This window comes from Mustela lutreola, chromosome 3 (genome assembly GCF_030435805.1).
Source record: "Mustela lutreola isolate mMusLut2 chromosome 3, mMusLut2.pri, whole genome shotgun sequence".
Taxonomy (NCBI): domain Eukaryota; kingdom Metazoa; phylum Chordata; class Mammalia; order Carnivora; family Mustelidae; genus Mustela; species Mustela lutreola.
The window spans coordinates 156,275,754-156,295,433 of record NC_081292.1 but is presented as its reverse complement, the minus strand read 5'-3'; the positions used below and the strand labels follow the sequence as shown (position 1 = coordinate 156,295,433).

The 19,680-nt window shown below is 43.8% G+C and overlaps 1 protein-coding gene and 1 long non-coding RNA gene across 3 annotated transcripts in view; one reads left to right on the top strand and one right to left on the bottom strand.

The window, feature by feature from the left end:
- ACVR1 (activin A receptor type 1) overlaps window positions 1-15,968 on the bottom strand; it is a 127,477-nt gene extending 111,509 nt beyond the window's left edge. For both annotated transcript variants that reach the window (XM_059167281.1, XM_059167282.1), the window contains exon 1: window positions 15,867-15,968. The gene's annotated coding sequence lies outside the window, so the exon portion shown is untranslated. The remainder of the gene's footprint in view (window positions 1-15,866) is intronic.
- Window positions 15,969-16,435: 467 nt separating this feature from the next.
- LOC131827198 (uncharacterized) lies at window positions 16,436-19,461 on the top strand. The gene is made up of 2 exons (XR_009351943.1): window positions 16,436-16,773; window positions 17,376-19,461. It is a non-coding gene; the product is annotated as an uncharacterized LOC131827198 (long non-coding RNA).
- The last annotated feature ends 219 nt before the right edge of the window (window positions 19,462-19,680 follow it).

Sequence of the window (19,680 nt, the reverse complement as noted above, 5' to 3'; positions counted from 1 at the left end):
GTGGCCCACCTAAGACGGGGTGTTGCTTTGGCAAGCACACTCCAAAGCCGTCCACAAATGTGAACCACCTCAGAACAAAGGTGGCATACTGACTCACACGCTGCCTTCTCGTCAGCATTAAAAAAAAAAAGCGTTTAATGACACTTATAAACATATAAATTCAGAATCTGACATTGTTGTGCCCAGGGAATAGTAAGAGAAGGAGAAAAAAGGTGAGTGGTATGATTTGAAAGTAAAGCTATTTTACGGAGCCCCAGAGAGTTCTGGCAATTTATCTGTGAATATTTGAATATTCGTTACAATCTTTGTTCCTTGTCGAAATAACTTCCATGAGTAACTAGAGGATGACTACTTCCCAAACAAACCCAGATTTATTCCCTAAGGTCCCCTCCTAGCCCAGGCTTTTTCCTCAGTGACCCCGCTATCATCTTGTTTCCTCCCTCACGTTAAATTTACACAAACATGACTAATGATGTCCTAAATTACCGAAATAAACTGCCCTCTTGAGCTCTTATCTGGTTCACAGGGCTACCTTCCTTGGGGTGAGCGGAGGAAGACACACTCTCCTTAGCATCACTCCTACTAGTTGGGCTATTCCCAGACTCCTCCCTCAGGGTCCTCTGCCCTCACCGTGAACCCAGGGTGCAAAGCACCCTCAAGCCTGCTCCCCAGCCAAGCCAATTCCCCACCTGGAACTTCGCTGCCCTCCGGACCTAGAGAGGCTCTCCTCTGCTTCCAGCGCAGCCCTTTTTAACTATGACTCTTCTCAACAGGCCATTCATCACCTCCTCCTGGGTGTCCTAAGGCTCTGAAACAGGACTTGAAAATTCAGCTCTTCCTGTATTCTCCAATCCTCTCTATTCTGTTATGGGATCCCTGTCTAGAACCCCTGAAGCCAGAGATTCTCCTCTACCAAAGCACACAGACCGGATCAGCTTCCGCATCTCATCAGCTCAACCCCCTCAAGGGCTCTGAAACCTCCACCGTCCTCTCAAGCCACATTTGTCCCCACTGCTTGGCCAGTCTGGTGCTCCACCAGCCTCCAAGCAAATGTTTCCCAAAGTGAGGAATATCTGCTACCCTCAACCCCCAGCATGATGCTAGATCAAGTTCTTCAACTTTTTTTCTTTATAATGATTAGTGCTTCTATTCCAGAAGTTAATTAAATGAAATTAAAATAAATTCTAAAGGTGCATCTATACTGCATTTTCACAGTTATAGTTATTTGGAATGAGTTTTCACACCCCTTACCTGGAGACCTATAAAAAATTCCACTGCCAGGGTACATCCAGACCAATTAAATCACAACCTGTGAGGTGGGAATGGGCATTGGGTTTGGAAACCCCTCCAGGTGCTTCCAACATACAAACACATTTGGGAATCACTCCATTAGAATGAGCCTGAAACAGGTATTTAAGGTCCAAGGTTGAGCCCATCTAAAGAAAATGAGGCAATCAGTCAAAAGCACAGTAAACAGGTAGCAATGGTACCAAACTCACTTTGCCTGTCCAGGACTTTAGCACGGCAAGTCCAGCAGCCTAGGATGGCTATAGTCCCAGGCAATCCCAGGCAGTTGGTCACCCTACCAGTAAGCTAAGGCAATGTCTCAAGTGTGGGAATGAGTGCTAGCATTTCCCAAAACGTGTTCTCCAAAATGCTCTCCACTCCTCCTGGGGTGTTAACAGCCAGGCAGCTACAAAGGGTTCCACTGAAGTATAACTTGAAAGACCAGGAACATCCGGGAATATCCCAGGGTAAGTGATTCAGATAAGGTGTTCCTCCATGCCAGCTTCTCTGAACTTCCAATGTGCTATGAAAATTTACACTGTCTGAGAAAAGAGTATAACATCCTTCATTTCTCACTTATTTGAGTACTTCCTTTGTGGTGTACTTTTTGATTCTGGCTTCAAGAAACATCGTGTTAACAGGCTGCCTCACGTGTACTTCCAGATGATTTGTGGAAAATACGAATCTGATAATGTTACTTCTTCATTACCAAGCCCATATTTGAAATCAAGTCCAGACTCCTTAGCAGACGGTCTACTTCCCCAGCTCTCCCATCCTTTACCTCCTCCTTATGGGGCAATCCAGGGTTTCTCAAACTTCTAGAAGCATTCAAATCACATGGGCATACTGTTGCAGCACTGACTCTCACTCAGGAGAATTGGGTGGCCCTGAGACTCCCCATCGCCAGTGAGGCTCGCGCCCCAAACGGTGCCATTCCTGCTGAACCAACCAACACACTTCTGAGTAGCAGAGCACTCGTCACATTCAGCTCTGAAGGATGCCATTTTTCCTATAAGCCTCTGTACCAAAGGCCCTTTTCCCACCTGCTACCTTCCTCCTCAACCTTCAAGATGCTCAAGAATATCATTCCTCTGAAAAGATGACCTCAGATGCCCTCTCGAACAAAACTGCACATCCCATCTCTACGTTTAGAGTTCCATTCTGGTGCTTTGCTTGGCTGTGGCTTGACGATTGATTCTTCTCCTTCTCTCAGGCTGAGCTCTCCGACAGCCTTTCTGTCTTTACATGCTCAGTGCCCGGCACATGGTAGCAACTCAACAAATCTACATAAAAGGAAGGTGTAGCCACACAAAGGAGATAATATATGAACTTGGTCTAAGGAGACCTTCTGAAAATGAGGTTGTTATGCAGAATCAAGTATGTCAGTCTGGAGTTTTGCAGTTGGAGACCTTCAGCAAGAGAGGTAAGTAGAAGCTTAGCTAACATGGCAGAGAATCAATGATAAATTAATATCCTCACCTACTTTTTTTTTAACACTACACAAAAAAATTAAATTCCCAGTTTTCTTGAGATGAAAACTAAATCCAGATAATCTTCCGATTAACATTTAACAGGCTAAAATCACTAGGCACAGTGGGAAATAAAACACCATTTGACCTCTAAATCTGTGTTCATCTACTCTTCAAAGAATCCTTCTGACAATTCTCAGTTTAAACAAACCTTTGTGCAAAGAGTGTTCCAGCAGGTTTAATGTAGTCAAAGCTGTCAAAATCATGGGCAATGTATCATACTTAAGAGAGCATTTGAAAATGCGTCAATAATTATAATTAGACACTTGTACCAGATCTAATACACTTTCACTACCCTTTAACTTCAACTGATGTAAAATTAAACCCAGTTTCTTAAAAGTGCAACTCTCAGATCATAATTTAATTCTAAAGCAGATATAAAACCTGTCACACTACAGAGACCCAGTACATTTTACTCAAGAGGAGAAAAGGCCATGGTATTGTAATACATCATTTTAGGGAAGGTGACCACCTTTAATGCTGAAAGGGTAAAATACATTAGTGAGGTGACATAATCTTCCAATATTTACTTCACCCATTTGTATTTAAAGATTTTCTCTTCAAAATTATACACGACCCACAGCTCAAAGACAATAACTGTTAATAGTCCCCTTTATTTCCTACCAGTTTTTTTTTTTTTTTTCCTATGTCCATATGTCTATAGCTACAAGTCTGGAATTGTACTATGTCTTATGTTTACCTACATTTATGGAATTGTATATAGTTTATGAGTTTGGAATTGTATGGTTTTTCTGTCCTGCTTTTTCTTTAAAAAACAAAAAAAGAATGTATTTATTTATTTGAGAGAGAATGAACGAGAAGTGAGGAGGGACAGAGGCACTAAGCAGGGATCCCAATGTGGAGCTCAATCCCAGGACCCTAGGACCGTGACCAGAGCCAAGAGCAGACACTCAACCAACTGAACCACCCAGGCACACCATGTCCTGCTTTTTCTACTTAATATTGTTTTGTATACTCTTCGTGGCCTAATCTATTCATTCTAAAAATGTCTGCATGCCTACTATAGATACAGTCATATACTAAGCACAGAATACACATGCACACTCAGAGTACCAAACAAACACCGTCTCTGTGCTCAGTATTTACCCCAGAGATATGGGTAGTATACATAAGGTAGCACATGTAAGACACAGAAAAGAAGAGGGGTGCCTGTGTGGCTCAGGTTAAGTGTCTGCTCAGCTCAGGTCATTCAGTGGGGAGCCTATTTCTCCATCTCTGCCCCTTCCCCCATTCATGTGAGTGCTCTCTCCCTCTCTCAAATAAATAACTAAAATCTCTTAAAAAAAAAAAAAAAAGATATGGAAAAGAAGAAAGATCTAATTAGATGGAATACCCACCAAAACCTTCTTTTGAGAAGGTGAGATCTGTCCCTGAAAATTTATCTCAGATAATACTTTTGGTGACTGTATAATTTTCCATTTTTTTAATAAAAGTGTGTGTGCATATATACATATGCATATATATGTAACATATATAAAGGCTACATATGTAGGTTATTATAGAACATTTAAGTTGTTTCCTTTTTTTTTTTTTTTTGCTACTCTACAGTTAAGTGAATAAATTTGTATACTTAAAGAACTTTAGTAAGTAATTTTTTTTTCATGAGTAACCAAGGGCTCAAAATCTTCTCCAGGAAAATTACATTTATACTAACAGCCCAAAATTTTTAAGTCTTTGAAATGAAAAATCTTAAGCATGTTGCTTAATTCTGGGGGAGCCAATTTCTAAAGAAGAAAATGCAACACGGGAAAAAAAAATGATGAATTTTATATTAAATTTTATTTACTTGGGTTTGGAATTTTAAATGCATCTAATTTGGTAACTGCCAGGGAACACAACCATTTTATTAAACTATACCAGCTAAATAAATACCTCAAAATTTCCAATAATCCCCTATTGTATCTTTTTCCTATTATAAAAACATTGAAAGATCCAAAACAGTCCACTCTAGTATGCTCCAAAATCATAAATAAGATTTTGCTGTTTCTTAAAAACTGTCTATCATATGCTTATTGTTTTTTTTAAAAGCTATTACAAAAATAAAACTTTTCCCTAAGTCTAAAAATCTATTGCCTCCATTCTTGATCAATAATAAAAAGCTGACTATATGAGTTTCTTGGTCACTAAATGCCTACTTACCACTCACCGTATTTTTTTTTTAAAGATAATCAGCCCTATAAGCTCTGCTTTTAACATAAAGCACAAACCAGACATAGTGCTTTAAAACAATCAAAGTAAACCTGTGGTTAGCAAGGCTTCCAAAGCCCACAGTTCCTCAGACTCAAACTTACACAAGGAAGGAAAAAAAAAAAATCATCAAGCTCCATTTACTGGAAGTACCAAACAGGAGGGAGACTGAAAGAATCAACAAATTATTAAACTTCTGAAATAGCTGAGTCTCTGCTCTTCCAAATAGATGAGGAAAGAAAGGTACCACAAAGAAAAAAGTTAAGTGACTTTCTTGGGCCACAAAATTGGTTTACACCAGAGAGAACAGACTCTTGCTTCAGTCTCATGGGGTGCTTTGTCATTCCCACCATGCGGCCTTGTTTCCCCAACTCAACTCAAATATCAAATTCTTGGTACAACCTCTACTGTAATTTTAAATGTAAATACCTTAGACTCAGTAATTCCAGTCTTTGATATTTACACCTCCCCCCAATATAAAGGAGACAGATCTCCATACACGTCTACATATAAATCAGTATGTAGATACATGGTAGCTAGCATATGTAAAGATAGTCACTACAACATTATAACACATAATGTTACCTAAAATAAGTAAAAGACTAGTTAAATAAATTATGATACATCCATACCTTGGAATTACCTTTCAGAATAATAAGGAAACTGGTCATCCTGATAGGAAACGATTTCCAAGATAAACTAAATGAAAAAAGCCAGGTCCAGAACTGAAATATGTGCAATATATTATATTTATAAGAAAAACACATTAGTATACGTTTGTAAATGTAAAAATGACCACTGGAAGGATGTACAATTTGTTTTAATGATGGTTTTTTTTCTAGGAAGGGAGAGTAGAAGCCGGAGGACCAAAGTTACCTTTCCTATATATCCCTCCTATACTTCAATTCTTATCATAAGCACATATAATATCACATAAATATCGTCTCTAAAACATAAACTATCATTAAAAAAACACAAAAATATTTGGTTAAGAAAAAATTATGGGAACCCATACTAATGTACTGTAATAAAATAAAGCCAGGAATTATAAATAAAAACACCAATTTGATTTTTTTTTTTTTTTTTTTAAGAATCATGGGGCCCAAAAGGGAGACCATAATGTCTGAGATAAAAGTATAAGAATAATAGAACACTGCATGTTAACTATACTAGAATTAAAATTAAAAATTTACAGAAAGTATGAGAACAAAAGAAAGGCCCTCCTGGAAGATTTTCTTGCTCAATAGCCACATCTGGGAAAGATTCACTCCACCTGTGCCTAGGATGTCCTTAAAACAATACCTTCTGGGATGAAAAGGGAACCAAATGGGAGAGCAGCAAAGGAGGACCTGGCTGATTAAGTAACAGTGAGTTGGAGGGAATCCTAAACAAACAAGTCAAGATAAGAAGAGGGGGAAAAAAAAAATGACCCTCATCTGTAATTTAAAAAGGACATTCCATTCTAAACCCGCTAAAAGAATAAATCTCAAAACAACTCATTTGCTTCTGGCACTGTTTTCCCCATCTCAGGGCTAGAACAACCATTTTTTCTGTCACCTTTGATACTTTAAAAAAAAAGTTCCAATTTCTTTCACCTCAATTAGACTCAGTGCAATAGGCATAAACATAAATTATAGGTGTCACCCATCAAACAGTGTATCTGTCTTTGATTCTATGAGCAGATGTTTATCAGGTCCCATGTTCAAAAGCTGACAACTGTTACAATATTCCTTTATTATGATAAACATTTGATTTGTTTGCAAGATAAGGCACTTGACCCAAAAAGGTCAGTAAGAGACTTTTTAAGCTGTTTGTAGCTGGTTCATTTTATCATTCAGACCATAGTCCATTTCTTCCTATTTCCAAAAGGGACCTTTCTCCCCCAGATCCGAATGCCCCAGGATGGCATCCTCTCACACAGATCTAATCCCCACAGCTCCAAACCCTTATCTGCTGGTTCCACTGCTGTATTTCCAACTCCTCATGAGACTCAAGCAAGCTCTCTTCTATGCGCTTACTCCACCAGAACCTGAACCCCAATACCATGCCCTATCCCTAAACAGCTCCTCTTAGCCTTTCATTTTCTTTTAGGATCAGTACCCTTCTCTCGGTCATCCATGTTCCCTAAGTCACATCCTTCTGCCTCCCACTCACCCCTTCTTCTCTTCAAAAAAATGATTTGCGCCACTTATGGCTTCTCCAGATCAAGGCCAAAACCCTAATTCCCCCTACTCTCATTTCCCTCACCTACTGGGCATCTGCCCTCACCACTAATCTGTGGCGAAATAGAAGGCTATGGATCAGGGGCCTCAAAGTCATATGCCATAGGGTGAATCAGTGAGCATGGCAGAGTGAGCCGGCTAGGAGAATAAAGAAAAAAGAGCGAGCGATGCTGGACCTCAGCGTCTGCGAGGAAACTGGCTGAGCTGGGACTGCGGCAAACCCAAGCACACACGTCCACTGAGAACCACACGGTAACAAGGAGCTCTGGCAGGTCCGTACAGGAATGTGGGCCTTGGGCTGCCAGGGCTTGCAGTCTTGCAGAAGAGCGTGGAAAGCTGAATTTGTTCTGGGAAATATCCCCCTATTTAAATGATGGCAACTATTTCAAAAAGGAAAAAAAAAAAAGAAGTGTTACATACGGTATCAAACGGGACCTAAGTCTGAGGTGTGGTCAGCCTGGGGGCCGCCAGTTTCCGAACTCTGCTTTAGAGCAAGTGACTTTGGAATGTACAGCCTGGGTTCAAGTTCAGATGTGTGACCTCAGGCATCTTCCAGCATCCCTCGGAGTCTCAGTTTCTCCTTTCAAAAGAGGGGGATAACAAACGGGAGTTCGTCCTAGCTTGGACGTGAGCATTAAATGTGAGAATGCAAGCAAGGGGCCTGAGCAGGGCCTCCCTTCCAAATGTTATCTTACTGTTTCTATTTTAGAATCAGGTCTAAAAATCTTTCGCCTGGCATCCAAAGTAAACCATAATTTGGCTCTAAATCCCCCTTTCTAAGCTTTCTTCTGCCGTGTTCCCCCGATGTACTCCACACAGTCACGTTACACAAGCCTTTTAACTTCCAGGAGTTACCATATAACGCTTGGCAAGAAAAAAATAAACATGGGGGAGGGTGGGCAACAGAACCACTGCCACAGCACCCGCCCCTCCGCTCCACTTTGTCTCTGGCATTAGTGCAAAACCAGAGACATGAACCTGCTCTTCCTTCCAGTTATCTCAGGTCACGCTGCCTCGCTGAGAAGCTACACCTCAAGGCACTGAGTCTGACTCCAGTGGTGACAAACAGGTGCAACTATGTTTTTCCACAACGTGGCCCTTAAACCAAAGCCAACTACCTCACAGTTCCCTGCCCCATCCCCTGGCTCTAGCAGGTTTCCTCCTCCACAACCTATACACCTACAGACCTCTCTGAAAATGATAACATCGGAATGGTACCTTTTTCCAAGCCCAGCCAAACAGTCACTTCCTCAAAGGTGCTGTTTGATCCTTATCCCCCCTGTATCTTGTGACCAAGATACTTGGCCTTCTGCCGTTTACAGTTAGACGTGCAGTTCTTCAGGCCCTTACTCAAGTGTACCTTGAGTTCAACTTAATGTTACTATCCGTTCCATGCCCAGCCCGAGGTACAGGATCTTGCTAAATGCCCAAGAGATGAAGGAAGAAGAAGACGGGAAACGATAAGGGAGCAGCAGCAAGGTAGGAAAGATTTTAATAAGGACAATGACAGCAAGGAGGACTGCAGCCGCTGATGAAGCTCTTACTTTTCCATCTTTGGATGCAAAAAGCTGGTCCCTACCAACCTTGTTTTGTTTTTCTGAACAATAACTGTATCGCGTCACCCTCCCTACCTCTCTTCTATCCTTCCGGTGCAGGGGACCTATAGAGGGTCTCCTGCTGTCCCCTTATTACCGAGAGTCACCATCCCATTTCAAATATAACCTAAGCAAACAGAGAGCTAAGTGGCTCCTGCCCCTAGTTTAAGTTAATTAGCCTCACCTTTGATGCTGATGAGGATCAAGATGATGCTGTACTTCGGGAGCTGGTCCAAAGCACATATTAGTCACTTTAATCTGATGTGGAGAAACAAGCAAAGACCCCCTACACAGAGAAAAGAACAATGGGTGGGGGAGTCGGGGAAGAGCAGAAGGGCATGGACCATCTGTAGAATAATTGAGACTCATACAAAAAGAAAAACAAAATCCTCATCCAGATTAGCAAATGTCCAATAAACAAATTAAGGCTGATTTCCACAATATCTAGAATAGTTTTGTTTTGTTTTGTTTTTTTTCCCATACTGCTGGTTAGAACCCATTAGCAAGTTGTGAAATCCACGTAGTAAATAGAGACCAGGATATTTTTTTAAATTGACTAGAAATTAGGACACACTGCTGTATTGTTTTGTAAAAATTATAATTCAGCTTTATTTTTAATATGCATGTGTGTATGTATGTGTACTCAGTCATGATGTAAAATGTATTGCTGCGAGTAAAAAATGTTTTTAAAACACTGAAATAGAACATTTATGTTTATATAATCTCTGGGGACTGAGATTTTCTATTTTTTACTAGGCCATACTCATAAAGTAAGAGAATATTTGTTCTTGCCACCTGTTGTGCACAACAGTTCAGTTCTTCAAGTTCAAAAAACATTTAAAAAAAATATCACTTGGCACACTTGTCCCTTACCATTTTCCTTATTCTCTAAAGGAAGATAAAGATCACTCTAGACAACCACCTACACTTTTTCCTCCTACTGGTTGTTCCTATGTATATTTCTATCTTGTGTAAGTCCCCAACATCAAGTGACAAGTCCAAAAGCTCCAGTCCTCTTAATACTTACAAGTATTAACCTATATGATGTTTTCACAGAGAGTACACCGCCACTCATCAAGAGCTACAATAGCTATTGTAAGGTAAGGGTCCGAACTTGGCTTAAAATATCTCAACTCATCTCCTCTGCACCAGAATGCTCTTTCTCAAGTTTTCTCAGTATCCACTCTCTTCAAAGTCCAAGTACCAGCATACTTTTAATACCCAGCTCTGTCTAAGACCACTCCTATGTTCCTCTAGCGCCTCTGTACATTTCCCATCAAGCCCAATGTTATTTTTAGAAGTGCAATTGATACCTCTTCCATAATTGCCTTAAAAAGAAAAATAAAAACTAGAGCAATCTTATTTTCTTTATGTCATAATTTTTTTTTTAAAGTAAGCTCTATACATAACCATGAACTTAAGACCCCAAGGATCAAGAACAGCATCCCCAACGAACTCAGCCAGCCAGGCACCCCAAAGCAATCCTCACGTTCAACGTCATCCATGCTGCACAGAGGCTACCGAAGACCCCGTGCCTAACGGCACCCAACTATCAAGCACTCAAGCAGAAAATGTCTACATGGCATAGCCAGCCAAATCAGCCCTTAAAACCTATCAAAAGAAAATTTCACTCTGAATTCCATCCATTTTCCAAAGAGGTCATCCACATTCCATCTCTCCACAATGAGCACTGCCTACCACGCTGTTTTCACTGTCAACTATTTGTGAACATACGCAACAGGACAAAGTCGGTGTGAAGGAGTCAATTCACCAACTGAAAGAGTCCCAGCCATGCACTCACGATCACAGGACTCAATGCACTGTAGGATATTAAATATGCATTGAGATATTCTTCCCAAAGGTTTTGCCCTTAAGCCCAAAACAACAACAGGAAGCATAAACTGAAAAGAATACAATAAATGTTTGTTGAGTCCACTATGTTACAGTATCAAGCATTAAAGGGGTATCCAAAAAAGTTCCTTCCACCTAGAATGTCTTTATCCCTGCTTCCCAAACTCATCCTTAAGGACCTCTGTGCCTAATATCATCTGTTCTCAGGCTGCCTCCGATTCCCTAGAGTACTGGACTTGTCTGCTTCTCCAACATGCAATCAGCCATTCATTCTCTCGACAATTAAAAAACCATTTGCTGACTGTGTGGTCTGGGCCAGGCATTGTGTTAGGTGCAAAACATATACAAAAGATGAATAAGACACAGTCCTTGCCTTCAAAGAGCCCAATGAGGGAATTTTGAAAGGCTTTGTATCGGTGAAGGAGAATGAATGGTGTCGAGCAAATAAACGGAGGAGTGAATAACCTGAAATCCTTGCCCTCAAAAAAGATCAGCAAGTCCCAAAATGAGTAGTAAGGATGATAAATACAAGGAAAATGTCAAAAAGCAAAATCCAGGAAGCATTCCTGCACCAAGATTACTCTGAGCCCTGAGGACTGGCTCTCCCCAAAAGTCGGGAGAGGGCAAGGCAAAGGGACTGACTCCAAGGCTCAGCCCCAAGATGAGAAAGAACTGAACCTCTCAGGACACCTGACCGAAGAACCGTCAGGACACCTATGCTCAAGGGGACCCTCTGAACTCGCCCCATTGTGCAAAAAACAAACCCCACCTACTGCATGAACCTCCACAAAATCTGGAAAAACTAAAACTCAGAGTCACTTTCCTGGTCACAGAAATAAAGGCCAAGTACCCAGAGCAAACAATGAAGCAATCCTAAGGGCAAAGTGGAATGTTGGTCAGAGACTGAAACCCAAAAATCAAACAAATGAGTAATGGTAGCTCTGGGAAACAAAAGTCTCACGCATCACAGACGTGTCTTCAGACATATAAACAAGCTCCGATTTCCCGAAACACACATAAGAGCATAGGAATATTATTCGACTGGCCAGTTGGTATGAATACTAGGGACAGGCAAGTATCTGTTTTAACTTCACAAAGGAAGCTGCTGGGTCTCATTAGTTAATTTTGGGAGCCTAAGTTCAAACAAAACTACCTCCCATCCGAACCTAAGGCCATAATTTGCCAACCACATCATCTTCATGAAGCTCTTTCAAAAGGAGTCTTTTAAATGAATGCCCCTTCAACAGACAAATCCTGCTTTGGAACTTCTGATTCTTAAACTAGCAGGGCAGTCAAGAGCAGTCTACGGCCAACTGCTAAAAACGAAGAGGTAAACCTTCCACTTGGTTTTTCTGAGAGCTGGAACTGGCCACAGAAAGAAACACAAAGTTCTCACTCCAAGAGATCAAAGAAGGCATTTTGTACCAGGAAACCGAATTCAAATTCTCATTTCCAGGAATAAAGCCACAGGGCCCAATATTTGCTTGGGAAAATGAAACAGGAGACTATGTGGACTCCGGCTAAAATCTCCAATGGCTTCATCTCCCAACCTCGCCAGTTTCACGCTATTAACATTTTGCCCAGGCTTTGCTTTACCTTAAATACTGGTTTGCCAGTCTGAACGGTCAGTCACACTCACCCACCGGCAAGAATGAAAGCATTGTAACACTTCACGACAGCATTTCTTGCCCCATCCTGAGCACCAGATGCATGCGACAAGGTGCTGTTGACAACTACCAGCTTTGGCTCAGGCCCAGCCTCTGGAAACCACAGTCAGGAGAAACCATACTGCAACCACTGCTATTATTTTGGTCACAATATTGAAATGAGAGTGGAAGCAGGAGAATACAGACAAGGGGACATACCTCAATCTCATTCAGGTATGACAACAATCAGCTTGCTTCAAAATTGTCACCTGGGGTCTTATCAATCAGTCAACAGCATTTGCCAGCCTACGTCGCACAGGCACCAAGCTGTCTATAGTCATAATAGTACAATGAACTATCCCCTAAGTAGTCATTATGTTAATAGTCATGTGTTTAATTTTCCTTATCTTTTTGCAAAAAAATATGTATCATGTATGTAGGTTAGAAAGTCTAAAAACAAAATCAGCACCCCTGAATCCACCATTCAACCCCAAAACCCAGAGTGTCACCAACGCTAGATCATCTACCTACCTCTCCACCCTGATCCCCAGGTCCCTGCAACACACACACACACACACACACACACCCCAAGTAATCACTTTATTGTAAGTATAAATGTATCTTTATGATTAACTCCCATTACTAACAAGTGAGTTGGCTTTCCAATTATGGCAGTGATATATTGTTTCCTCTTAAAAGCTGACTTCTTTTTAGTTTTTCTAAGGTCAATCATTGCCTTAAAGAAAAATACTAAATAATTAATAGACTGACACTTAGCCATGGTAAACTCATCAAGAAGGTGTATGAGGGAATGAAGTATGGCAAACACTGACAAAAGAGGCTGAAAACATGGGTTCCAGAGTCTCACAAACTCCTAGCTCAAATCCCCACTCCACCACTGACTAGCTCTACAACTAGAACAACTCCCTCAATTTCAGAAAGCCTCAAATTTCTCATCATAAAAGAGGCACATAATAATAAAACATATGATTGCTGTGAAAATGTCATGAAAAATGCATGTGAAGAGCAGAGCACAGTGCCTAGAACAAAGCCAATGTTCCCCACCCCCCATTCCTGTCACACTGGTCACCAAATTCATTCAAACCACATCAGGGTTTTGATACCATTAATAGCTTGCTTCACCCCAGTTTCTCACAAGTTGTGCATTAGATCTCCTCACATAAAAATAAATCAGGATGCAGGGATCCAACAGCAGAACAAGCACAGAAGACGGTTCCCAGTCCCAGCTCTTCTTTGTCTAATGTACTTTTTGCACGTACACACACACACATTGATTCCAACTTCACCTCATGACCTTGAATAACAGGATCATTTTTCAAATGCATTTCTGCCCTGTCCCTTCCTCCCCCAGAAGGCTGGACTACTTGATCCAACCTTACCTAGAAGTCTATCATGATCATCACAGTATTAGTTCTGTGTAATCTAGGGTAAGACAGAGGCAGAGTCTCTACTGATTCAATCACTGTTAGCTGTTCAGTGGACAGATGCAGAAAATTTGGTAAATCACTACTCTGAAAAAAAGTCATTACAATGCTATTCATGGTATTAAGTCCCCACTTCTAAAATTAATGACATTCCTGAATAAGGCAGACTCCTCCATCTCTATGCTGCATCCTTAATATTCTTTTAAGTTACTTAGAGATAACAGGAAACTTATTCAGATTCAAATGATCACTCTCTTCCAAGGTATAAAAGTTGTAAAACTATGACCTAAATCAAGCCTTTACTTAAAACCCACTCTCTCCATTTCCATAAAAATTCACCCAAACCTCCAGAAAAGTAGCAACCCAATCCCTCCCTATCCCAGCCCTTGATTTTTGCCATCTATCCAGAATTTACAGCAACATCATTCTCCACCTTTTGAGTATCATCTGCCACACAATTCCCATGGATTTAAGACCTACACACTTCAGCTTCAAAAGACTTCCGTTTTGTTTTTCTGTTTGTGTTTTGACTTCCAGGCCAGCAAATAAAAAGGACTGACTCACACAAAGTGATTTGGTCTTAAAAGCCAGGTGGATCCAAGTTCTGTCCAGGTCTAGGACAACCTCCTGACCCCTGTGTCCCTATCAGTGAAAAGGGTGAGGCCCATATTTCATACTTAAGCATACTGTAAAGCTGGACGGCGAGGCCAGTGTCTGAGGTCAGCACAAGTCTAGTGTCTGCTGGCTGCCCAAGCCTGGGCCCCCAGCCAGCCACCCACCTCCAGAGACAAGTGCCAAGACATACTATAGTGTTTCCATTTAAGGCCTGCCACTTGGATCAGCCCATCTCTGAAATTTCTTAACACCACCTTTCCAGGAAGAATTTTTTTGGGGGAAAAGGGAGGTGGTGTCTATTTTTTGCCACCGCCTTCCCTTGGGCTGTCAGAGCAGTCTGCATCTCTGGGACAGGATTCTTTAAAACCACTGGGTTATATCTAAGTCTCAATTAGAGGGCCTCTTTTCAAAAATATATAAACTATTTATGAGATCAGTCCTTCTTCTCATCATCTAACTCCCATCACTCACACACCCTCTCTCACACACACAACCCTCAAAAAAGAAAGCCCAATAAAATTAACAGATCCATTGATTACTTTGCTACCTCTCTCCAAAAGCCAAATGAGGCACAACTTTTTAACCAAGACTTTTCTTCTGCTACTAAGTGGAATGTTTTATTCCCTTAAGTAGCTTCCTCTACAGCTTTTCTCCCATGCAGGAACGTTCAAAACTCCAGGGAGAGGAGGTTGGGGGAGGGGGTAGACATATCTGGCGAAAACTGGACAGACGTTAGCCAGCCTAGAGACCAAAGGAAGTTAGTGAATCCAGCGGCCCCAGAGGCCCACATCTCTCCCCAGCGCGCCCCAGGTTCTAGACTCGCTGTTTTGGTTACAGTGTTGAAGGAAGGGTTTTAAACTTGGCAAAGTACCGTGCAACATCTGTAACCACATTTGCCTTCTGGGGATCGGGAGATGAATCCCACATTCCTGGCTTTGAAGCTTTTTGAAACTGCAGCTAGGAAGAACGGAGGGCGGGAGGGAGTTGAGCAGAGTTTATTGGCTATCTCTCCAGCAGAAAATTCCTCTTGGAAGAGACGGAATATTTTGAGGGTGGGGGTAATTAGCCCATCCCTTTACCCTGTACCAAGCTCAGCTGAGAAGGTGAGCCACGGGCGACCAGATCGATTTACAAGTCAGCGGCGCACACCCTGAAGGAGTTCACTACACACACACACACACAAACACACACATGCTGCAACCCGGAGACACCCCCCCACCCCCCGCCTCATGCCTCTGTCCTCTCCCCTACCCCACCAGCAGTTCAGGCCCAGAGCAAGACAGTTTTGCTCCGCGGCTGCTTCCCCCACCTAGAGTGGATGAAGCTTGGGGGAGAAAGGAATGAAAGCGAGGGGGAGGCACCGCAGACGCCCACCTTCCCACCCCCAATCCCAGCTTCTCCTCCAGCCAGGCGCCCTCCTCCCTCGGTCCTCCCCGCCCCCGCGGCGCGGCGGGCGACCTGCCCTCACCTCTGGTCCCGCCGCGGCCGGGGCTGAGCCGGGGGAGGCGGAGTGCGAGCCAGCCAGGCGCTGCAGGTCGGCGCGGCGCGGGGCGGGGCGGGGCGGTGCAGCCGGCGAGAGAGCCCGGAACTCTGCGGGGCCGAGGGCCGGCGGCCGGCCCCGAGCGGCGGCCGCGGCGGCTGCAGCCGGGCGGTGCGAGCGGCCAGGGGCTCTCCAGCCCTAGGGCCGGCGCGGCTGGCTGAGGAGCAGCCTGGCGGCGGCGGCGGCGGCAGCCACCCGGGGGAAAGAGCCGGGGGAGGGAGGGGAGGCGGGGTGAAGAGGAGGAGGAGGAAGGGGAGGAGGGCGGGCGGAATAAACTTCCCGAGGCGCAGCGGCTCGGGCTGGGAGGGCAGCCGCGGGCGGGGCGGGCGGCCCGTGGGGAGGCTCGCCCGAGGGGCGGCGGGGGAGACGGTCACAGAGAGTAGAAAAGTTCCCCCGGCGCCGAGGGGGAGGCTGCGGCGGCGGCGGCGGCTGCAAAGAGCAGGAGCCGGAGCGGGAGGAGCGGGAGGAGGAGGAGAAGGAAGTGGCTGCGGAGCGCTCGGCCAATGAGTGTCTGGAGCTGTGATTAACCAGGCAGCAACACATCATTTCCTCCCGGCGCGGATCCAGGGAGCCGGGAGGGAGAGGGAAGGCGGCGGGGCGGGGCCGTCCCCGCGCCCCCTGCAGGCGCCCGGCCGGGGGCGAGCCCGCCGAGCCCCGACGAGCCTGGCCAGGCCGCCCCCGACGCGCCCGGCGCGGTCTGGCGGGCCCGGAGGAGCTGCGAGCGCGCAGCCCGCGGGGCTTCTCAGAGGCGGGGCGGCGGCGGGGCAGGCCCGAGCCGGGCTCCCGCGGCTGGGGTGGGAGGAGGAGAGGCCGCGCGGCGCGGGTGAGTGCCCAGGTAGGCGCGGGCGGGGCCGTCTGGACAGCTCCCGGGGGCGCGCGGGGCGGGCGGACGGCCTCCAGGTCCCCGCGACTGCGGGAGGCGCGCGGCTGGGGTCCTGCAGGTCAGCAAGAAGCCTCAGTGTTCTCATCCAGGCCATTTCTGACCTGCCTTCAAATCCCCTTCTACTTCGCTCATTTCCTTGCAAGGTCTGGGGTTATGCAAGAGCTTGCCATTTTCGCAGTCGGCCTCCTTGACAATAAAAATAAGCGGGTGGGGTGGGGGATGAGGGGGCGGGGAAGGGGGCTTCTGCAGTAATCTAGCCCTGTCCTAGGCGCCAGGGGAGCTTACTGTGGAAAGGAAGGAACATTCCCCGCCGCATAGAGGCTGACAACCTCGGTCCTTAGATACACAAAAACACTCCAGTGTGCTAATATTATCCAGAGCATCAAAAAGGCATTCGGGGATCAAATTTTGCATGGTGCCTGCTGAGTGTAAGGAAAGCACCAAGCCATTTCCTCTGCCCTCTAGAAGCTTATAATGTTCGGTCCTATCACAAAGCAAAGTAAGAGCATGAAACCAATAAATGGGGATACCATAAAGTATTTTTATCTCTACAGGTTCATTCATGCCGCAGACATTTTATTGGGTCACTGCAGTACTGCAAAAGGTTGCAAAGGAAATGGAAGATCTGGTCCCTGCAGGTCAGAAGTTTACAATCTAATTAGGAACGTAAGACACATATACATGAAACAGCTAGAAAATCATCCCCAGGTGTGATGTAAGCAAGAGGACCGAGAAGGCTGGTGGCATTTTTTCGTGAGGGGAAAGCCTCTGTACCTGTGTGCTTGCTTGGTGAGAATCAGGAGAAGAAATTCCAGGTCGTTCAAGCCAGAGGGCCTATGTGTATCCTTACTCTGTAAAACAGTAGAACAGGGACATGAGTGTCACTTGGCTGAAGCTCTGCCACTTATAAACTGTGTGACCTTAGGCATGCTTTTAACTTCTCTGAAGGCAGTAAAGCCTGTCTCCAGGTTTGTTGTATGGTTCAAGTGAGTTTACACTTACATGACAGGTGTTGGGCTGTGTGATTGTTCCCCAGTCGGGTCCATTTATGGAGTCCTCATTTTACTGGCCTCTTCTTGATGATCTTTCTAGTCTTCCCTAGGCTGTAAGCTCCATGAGGGCAGGGACCGGGTTTCACTGTATACCCACGTCATGCCTAGCAGTGTGGCACATGCCGGTGCCTGATAAAGGTTTGCTGAATATGAATAAATGAACTAATGTTTCCTGTTAGGCTTCTAACTGTTCATTGTACGTGTTCCTGCAGTAGTAGTCTCATATGACTGGCTAATGCAAAACCCTCTAACTCAACCTTCCTGGGACTAACTTGTATTCCAGGAGACTCTGGGAGGATTCTAGGTAGTTCTTATGGCCTTGTATTATAAATTGATGATTATTCATGCATGGGTGTATGTGTAAGGCAGGAGGATCCACAAGGATACAGCCTGTCACACAAGCCCTGTCCATACAAGGATAAAGCCCAGATACAGTCCTTTGGCTTGGACACCTTAATTCAGGGTTGTTCAACCTCCACACTATTGACATCTTTGGCTGGATAATTTCTGTGAGGTGTGTCCTGTGCACTGTAAGATGTTTTGCAGCATCCTTCCTTGACCTCTATCCATTAGATGCAAATAGGATGCCTTCTCTCCACAGTTGTGATGGTTAAAAATGTCTCCAGACATGGTTGAATGTCCCGGTTGGGGGGGGGGGGGTGGCAAAATTGTCCACTATTGAGAACCCGTGCCTTAACCCAACATCTCATCCACTGATTTAACTATGGTGGAGAAATCACACAAGTAAAGTAACTTGAAAGAAATACATCTTCTGTTATTCCAAGATTCTTAGATCTTTTCCATCATATGTTTCCAGGAGCACGACTCTTGTTAATTAATTGCCTGCTGCATTGTGAATTGGCATCTCTTCTGTTTTCTGCCTATCCTCCTCCTTTACACCAGATCAACATGTTCATTTCTAGAAGTCAACAGCTTTCAACAACTATTAGGAAATAGAGTCTTGAGCAACCTAAGAGTCCTGTATAATATTCTTCTATAAAATATGGAGAATTCATTCCATAAAATTTTGCAGAAAGCTTCCCTCTCATAATTAAGCCCTTACTTTCCACCACCTCTCTGCACTCAGATTGTAAGTAATACAGAATATAAATTGTACTTTTTAGAAATTACTGCATTTAAAATATTTAAGGAGCTACTTTGAGTGATTTTCTTTCATCTTGAAGCCATTCCTTTTTGGTTCAAGAAAGAGTTTCCCTTTCCTAGTGGCATAGAGAACATGGCTTATTAAAACCTATAAAGCAAAAATCAGCTTAGTTATACATACCAAATTCCAGAAGCAAGTTCTTTAGAAGAATAGCAGGATGTATTAGAGCTGGTGGTCTTGATGAAAATCCTGATGGATTGATGTGCTTTGGTTCAATTACTAAAGATTTCTTGAAGAAAAATAAAGATTAACTGTTGAAGGAATGAACTAATTCTGATAAGTCTGTTCACTCAGTCTGGGCATGTAAACCAACCCAAAACTCTGCTCCCAGCAGGCAATAGCTCTATGTTTACAAGGTGAGCAGACATTTTTGTTCAGCAACACTGTCATCTGTCTCTTTAAATAAAGTTATTTGAAACATTGCTTTTATAGTTTTGTTCATATTTCGTTTGGGTTTTACGGTTGTGTAATGGTTACAGGCATACGGAAATTAGTTTACATCTAGTATAGTGATTATTCACACTTAGGTTGAGTGTACAAAGTAGGCATCCAAACTGCTTAGAAAAAGGGCAAAGTTTGAGGGTTGGATGTGGTGTATGGAGAAGCAATTTCTGTTCCGTTAGACTGGAAATAGGACACGTA